Raw genomic sequence first — 7,913 nt, forward strand, 5'->3', positions numbered from 1 at the left:
GTGTAATTAAAAATAATTACTGTTTTTTTAGCTACAGATTCCTGGAGTTTTTTTCAAGCATCCACTAGCTGACTTGATTCCCCAAAAAATGTTTTTTCATTATAATATGATGTTATCATTGTCTATGGGATGGATTTATATGTTCTCATTGTATAATTTTTTTGTGCAAGCTTTGTAATTATTGTAATTTTTTGTTTTGGATGCAGAAAAATACCCTTGAAAAAGGCCAATAAATAGGCCGAAACATTGGGAAAAAGATTCTTTCTGTAATAAATATCGGCTGTGGATTTCATCTAATAAATATAAGAGTTCATCATAGTTGAGTGCTCGAGTTTATCTTTTTTCTTGATACTGTTTTTTTCTCTGAGCACTGCCTTATTTGTTCATATACGAGTGCAATTGCAACTTTTACTCTTTTTATTTTTATTAGTAATCTGTGAGCTGTGACATTCTCTCACTAAACAGATTCACTCCAAAATAGTTGCTACACTGCATTCCCAGCCTCCGCTTTTATTCAGGCTAGGATAGGCTATGAAGCACTATAAGATGAGAAAAACAGGGACATAAAATCAGACTAAACACAGGAGTATGTTGTGCCCATATAAATAACTTTTTCTACTATAAAAGGCACAGGGACGCTGTACACAATAGATGACTCCTTTAGAAGAACAAGTGAAGAATTGTTTGATTTTATATTGTGTAGTCCCCTTTACATTCTTTGCTTTTTCATCAAGTTTTACACTCCCTGCAATGCACACATGGGTAAACCCAAAATGCCACCACAAAGGTGCACTCCCCATCCTGATACAGATCATGACTGTGGACCAACACATGCTTTTTGACCTTCTAGCTGTTATTAGAGGTCTGGAGGAGAGTGCTTTATTTAGGACCGGGTCAGGTTGGAGAATGCTCTAATGTTCACCAATAATTTTGCACAGTTTATCCCATTGGCTATTTTAGGTGGTAATCAGCCATAGATTATCATCTTGTGGTTTTATATTAGGATGTAAATTGGTGTAGAGTAGTTCATTTCTTGAAGTCTGTTTTACCTTCCTGTATCCTCGAACGATCTGTCTATGGCTATAGCCCCTTTCTCTGAATTTTTGATAAAGATGACTTGCTTGGTTCTCAAATAATCAATCATTGGAGCAAACACATTTCAATCTCAATTACTGACCATCAGGCATTCTATGAATCATAGATTTCAGATGTGATGAACTTGCATGCAAGAGGGAATTGTTTGATGTTGGTTTACAAAACGTGTCAATGCGTCTTATTTCCCCCTCTGTTGCTACCTGATTGTCAAAATACACAAAGTTAAATCAATGACCATATGCACAGTGGGGGAAATAAGTATTTCATCCCTTGCTATTTTTTTTAACTTTGCCCACTGACAAAAACATGAACAGTTTATAATTTTAAGGGTAGGTTAATTTTAACATTGAGAGATAGAATATCAAAAATAATATCCAGAAAATCACATCGTATAAATTATATATATTTATTTGCATTTTGCAGTGAAAAATAAGTATTTGATCCCTATGGCAAACAAGACTTCATACTTGGTGGCAAAACCCTTTTTTGTAGTTGATGATGAGGTTTGCGCACATGTCAAGAGGAATTTTGGTCCACTCCTCTTTACAGATCATCTCTAAATCATTAAGATTTTGAGGCTAAAAGCAAACAAGATGGCTACCGCACTTCACAAACAGGAGCGCACGTCCAGGTCCCGGGAACCACCTAGGGCCATACGAAGTCCAAAGCACAAAAGTGACAGCGCTCCATCCGGGTGTATTCCAAAATTCAATTCTTTATTAAAGCCATAAAAACAGCAGACAGCAACGTTTCGACCTAATTGGTCTTTATCAAGCATGTCCTGACAGTGCAAAGGGCCGGCTATAAATGGTGTAGGCACCACACAGGGCACCAATCAACAATAAGCCCCACCCCCCACATAATATAACAATACATACAATAATAAAAACAAAAATCAAACATATACCTAATAAAAATCTCCCCACCCAGGTACAGATCGCATGTACAAAATATACATATACCCCACCAGAGTACAAAACTGCAGTACAGTCTAAAGGAGTTTCATCTCTCAGAGTCCGGAGGTGTGATCTTCACACGACAGTCCACCAATCACCACACCACCACATGGAGTAATAAACAATCCATTGCCAATCGGATTCAGGCTCTCTTAGATGTCATGAAGCCTGACGACGCCCTCAGATAAATCACATGTCCGGAAACTTCCTCACCACCAATTAGGGAGCCTGTAATAGAATCAACAAAGCGCTTAAAACATCCCATGCCACCACCCACTCAAACCCGGGAGCGTCGGCGCCTGCCCCTCCAGACACGCCCCCAACTGGGGACCCATCCAGAACCAAGAGCGTCACATACACACCCCCCGGGGGGGGGGGGCCAAACCGGGACGTTTCCACAGTAACCGCACCACATTCATGCCCTCAGCCGCAGCGTTCAAACACTGGCTAAGCCCAGCGATGTGATGGTGAGGATGCAGCCGCGGGGCCCCCCGGAGCTAGCAACCCACCAACTGGTGGGAAACCCACCCAAGGGACGATCCCGCAGTTTACATACCACACTCACCACATCGCATGGGCCACAGCGATGGACCGCAGCGTTCAATAACTGGCTCCGCCCAGAGATGTGATGGCGAGGATGCACCCGCGGGGCCCCCCGGAGCTAGCCACCCACCAACTGGTGGGAAACCCACCCAAGGGACGACCCCGCAGTTTACATACCTCGTTCACCACATCGCACGGGCCACCATGTCACTAGAACCACCGCAACCAAGGCACAATGTGTGCAGAAACACAGCGATAGGATGAAAAATATACTGACATCCCCATTCCATATACATATAATCCCAATAAAAGGGGGGAACCGTCCTGTGGGAAAAGAACATAACCATTAACAGAAGACCTCAGACATTAACACATAACCAGGAGATCCCATCACCATTCAATGAATATCTCACCACCCCCAAGTGGCCGTTAAAAGACATAGATAAACAGACCCAATAGGGTCTTATATCAAAACTGGACCTGTCAATAATTATCCACCGTCGACTCTGACAGCATACACTCAAATCAGTCTGAAATAAAGGGGTACAGCACACATTGACAACGCCTGACAAACCTGAGCAGAAAAGACATTAAAAACAAATACCAACAATGATGGGACCGACCTCCTACCTAATACACCCATGTAAATTGAAATCAATATTAAGGCCCCTAGGTTGTAGTGACCCCAACATGTATATCCAGCGAAGTTCCTTGGCCTTGAGAATTTGTAATCTATTACCTCCCCTCCTGAGCAGTGGTACACTGTCAATCACCCTGAACCTAAGTTGATTTATAGAGTGTTTATTATCAATAAAGTGTTTGGGCACTGGCAAATCCGTGATTCCTGTTCTTACTGTACTCTTGTGTTTAGTAATACGGGCTTTTACCTCCATAGTCGTCTCACCAACATAAGTGAGCCCACACGGGCATACAATCATGTACACGACAAAACTGGAGGTACATGTATACCTCTCCTTGAGAAAAATCTTTTTCCCAGTATGCGGGTGATGGAAAAACTCCCCTTTTAACATATTATTGCAGCAGGAGCAGCCCAAACAAGGGAAATTACCATTTTTCACAGTGCTCAGGGTACTTTGAATAGATTTTTTAGAAGTCCCTGGCCATGGGACTCATTGACCACAAGCTGGCTGAATTTTTGATCATTGAGTCTCCGGTAATCCCGGTACTATATGTACTACCTAAAATACATAAAGATCTGTATAATCCCCCGGGACGCCCTATTGTCTCGGGTCGGGGTTCCCTCTTTAATCATGTCGCTATTTTTTTAGACCGTGCATTAAGGATATATGCCACATTAGCTAAGTCATACATCCGTGATACAGGGGATTTTTTAAACAAGATTGAAAACATCATTATTTCTGACTCTACCATTTTGGCTTCATTTGATGTGGTATCTTTATATACCTCTATTGAACATGAAAAAGGTCTTGAAGCGGTCTCAGGTATGTTATCGGGCTCTGACGTGGCCCCCGAGTGTGCACGGCTCATCCTCACATTGCTGGAATTCATCCTCAGGCGGAATTTTTTTCTGTTTGGGGATGAGTTTTTCTTGCAATTGAGAGGTACCGCCATGGGGTCCAATGTGGCCCCCACGTATGCCAATATCTATATGGCGGTACTGGAGGATGTGTTCGTGTACAGTTCCAACCTCTGGCGCCACGTCAGAGCCTGGTGGCGATACATTGATGACATTTTTGTGGTATGGGAGGGTACTTCCCTTGAATTGGAGACCTTCCATGGGTTTTTGAATCAGATTTATCCTGAATTACAGTTTACTTTGACTCAGTCCACTACCCAGATACAATTTTTGGACACTTTGGTGTATAAGGCTGGCAGTAGACTAGAGACTGATATCTTTATTAAAATAACGGACAGGAATGGATTGTTAGCATTTGATAGTAATCACCCGAGGAGGATGGTTGGCTCCCTTCCATGGAGCCAACTTTTGAGGGTGAGACGTATTGTGTCAGACGAGGAACGGATTGACTTGAGACTCAGCGAGATGTGTAACAAATTTATTGCTAGGGGATATCCACCTAGGGAGGTAATTAAGTATAAGAATAAGGCTTATAATTGCTCCCGTGCAAGTATTCGAAATAAGACTCGGGTTGGGTCAACTGTGGATAGAATCCCCTTTGTATCGACATACAACTCGGCAAGTAGTCGGGTGGGCAATATATTGAGACGACATTGGCCTCTACTACAGCGGGGTTTGCCCTCTGTTTCTAACTTTGAGGCGCCCCCAATGATGTCATTCAGAAGGGGACGTAACCTCAGAGATAAACTTGTGAAGTCTGACATTGGAACTTCTAAAAAATCTATTCAAAGTACCCTGAGCACTGTGAAAAATGGCAATTTCCCTTGTTTGGGCTGCTCCTGCTGCAATAATATGTTAAAAGGGGAGTTTTTCCATCACCCGCATACTGGGAAAAAGATTTTTCTCAAGGAGAGGTATACATGTACCTCCAGTTTTGTCGTGTACATGATTGTATGCCCGTGTGGGCTCACTTATGTTGGTGAGACGACTATGGAGGTAAAAGCCCGTATTACTAAACACAAGAGTACAGTAAGAACAGGAATCACGGATTTGCCAGTGCCCAAACACTTTATTGATAATAAACACTCTATAAATCAACTTAGGTTCAGGGTGATTGACAGTGTACCACTGCTCAGGAGGGGAGGTAATAGATTACAAATTCTCAAGGCCAAGGAACTTCGCTGGATATACATGTTGGGGTCACTACAACCTAGGGGCCTTAATATTGATTTCAATTTACATGGGTGTATTAGGTAGGAGGTCGGTCCCATCACTGTTGGTATTTGTTTTTAATGTCTTTTCTGCTCAGGTTTGTCAGGCGTTGTCAATGTGTGCTGTACCCCTTTATTTCAGACTGATTTGAGTGTATGCTGTCAGAGTCGACGGTGGATAATTATTGACAGGTCCAGTTTTGATATAAGACCCTATTGGGTCTGTTTATCTATGTCTTTTAACGGCCACTTGGGGGTGGTGAGATATTCATTGAATGGTGATGGGATCTCCTGGTTATGTGTTAATGTCTGAGGTCTTCTGTTAATGGTTATGTTCTTTTCCCACAGGACGGTTCCCCCCTTTTATTGGGATTATATGTATATGGAATGGGGATGTCAGTATATTTTTCATCCTATCGCTGTGTTTCTGCACACATTGTGCCTTGGTTGCGGTGGTTCTAGTGACATGGTGGCCCGTGCGATGTGGTGAACGAGGTATGTAAACTGCGGGGTCGTCCCTTGGGTGGGTTTCCCACCAGTTGGTGGGTGGCTAGCTCCGGGGGGCCCCGCGGGTGCATCCTCGCCATCACATCTCTGGGCGGAGCCAGTTATTGAACGCTGCGGTCCATCGCTGTGGCCCATGCGATGAGGTGAGTGTGGTATGTAAACTGCGGGATCGTCCCTTGGGTGGGTTTCCCACCAGTTGGTGGGTTGCTAGCTCCGGGGAGCCCCGCGGCTGCATCCTCACCATCACATCGCTGGGCTTAGCCAGTGTTTGAACGCTGCGGCTGAGGGCATGAATGTGGTGCGGTTACTGTGGCAACGTCCCGGTTTGGCCCCCCCCCCCCCGGGGGGTGTGTATGTGACGCTCTTGGTTCTGGATGGGTCCCCAGTTGGGGGCGTGTCTGGAGGGGCAGGCGCCGACGCTCCCGGGTTTGAGTGGGTGGTGGCATGGGATGTTTTAAGCGCTTTGTTGATTCTATTACAGGCTCCCTAATTGGTGGTGAGGAAGTTTCCGGACATGTGATTTATCTGAGGGCGTCGTCAGGCTTCATGACATCTAAGAGAGCCTGAATCCGATTGGCAATGGATTGTTTATTACTCCATGTGGTGGTGTGGTGATTGGTGGACTGTCGTGTGAAGATCACACCTCCGGACTCTGACAGATGAAACTCCTTTAGACTGTACTGCAGTTTTGTACTCTGGTGGGGTATATGTATATTTTGTACATGCGATCTGTACCTGGGTGGGGAGATTTTTATTAGGTATATGTTTGATTTTTGTTTTTATTATTGTATGTATTGTTATATTATGTGGGGGGGTGGGGCTTATTGTTGATTGGTGCCCTGTGTGGTGCCTACACCATTTATAGCCGGCCCTTTGCACTGTCAGGACATGCTTGATAAAGACCAATTAGGTCGAAACGTTGCTGTCTGCTGTTTTTATGGCTTTAATAAAGAATTGAATTTTGGAATACACCCGGATGGAGCGCTGTCACTTTTGTGCTTAAGATTTTGAGGCTGTCACTTGGCAACTCAGAGCTTCAACTCCCTCCATAAGTTTTCTATGGGATTAAGGTCTGGAGACTGGCCAGGCCACACCATGACCTTAATGTGCTTCTTTTTGAGCCACTCCTTTGTTGCTTTGGCTATATTTTTTGGGTCATTGTCTTTCTGAAAGACCCTGCCACGACCCATTTTTAATGTCCTGGCGGAGGGAAGGCGGTTGTCAGTCAGGATTTTACAGTACATGGCTCTATCCATTCTTCCATCAATGTGGTGAAGTAGTCCTGTGTCCACAGCAGAGAAACACCCCCAAAACATAATGTTTCCACCTCCATGTTTGACAGTGGGTATGGTGTTCTTTGGCTCACAGGCAGCATTTCTCTTCCTTCAAACACGGCGAGTTGAGTTAATGTCAAAGACCTCAATTTTTGTCTCGTCTGACCACATCACCTTCTCCCAATCACTCACAGAATCATCCAGGTGTTCATTGGCAAACTTCGGACGGGCGCGCACATGTGCCTTCTTGAGCAGGGGGACCTTGCAGGCACTGCAGGATTTTAAACCTTTACACTGCAATGTGTTACCAATGTTTTCCTTGGCGACTATGGCCCCAGCTGCTTTGAGATCATTAACAAGTTCCACCCATGTAGTTATAGGCTAAAACGTGTTATATGTTTGATAAAGAGCCTATGTCAGTAGAAATAAGGGTAGCACTCACCATCCCATTAAAAAGTCCTTTTATTGGAGTCACATAAAATTACAGAAGCAGGAGAGTACTGTGTGGAGCATGACGGACGATGGCCGTTTCATGCTGTATTCGATTCTACGGGTCCCATAGAAGCGCATACAGTGCTAAACGGTCGTCGTCCATCATGCTCCTTTCAGAGTAATTTTATGTGATTCCAATAAAAGAATTTTTTAATGGGACAGTGAGTGCCACTCTTAATTCTACTGATGTAGACTTTGTCCTTGTTGTTAACTCTTTTCGATTGGCACCCAAGATCCCTGGGGCAGTACATTCAGCGCTCCCCTGACACAATCACCA

General features: G+C 44.1%; 1 long non-coding RNA gene across 1 annotated transcript; it reads left to right on the top strand.

Annotated features, from left to right (window-relative positions):
* The first annotated feature begins 5,695 nt into the window (after positions 1-5,695).
* On the top strand, positions 5,696-6,841 carry LOC138672320 (uncharacterized). The gene is made up of 2 exons (XR_011319707.1): positions 5,696-5,858; positions 6,352-6,841. It is a non-coding gene; the product is annotated as an uncharacterized lncRNA (long non-coding RNA).
* Positions 6,842-7,913: the final 1,072 nt, after the last annotated feature.

Source organism: Ranitomeya imitator, chromosome 3, assembly GCF_032444005.1.
Source record: "Ranitomeya imitator isolate aRanImi1 chromosome 3, aRanImi1.pri, whole genome shotgun sequence".
Taxonomy (NCBI): Eukaryota; Metazoa; Chordata; class Amphibia; order Anura; family Dendrobatidae; genus Ranitomeya; species Ranitomeya imitator.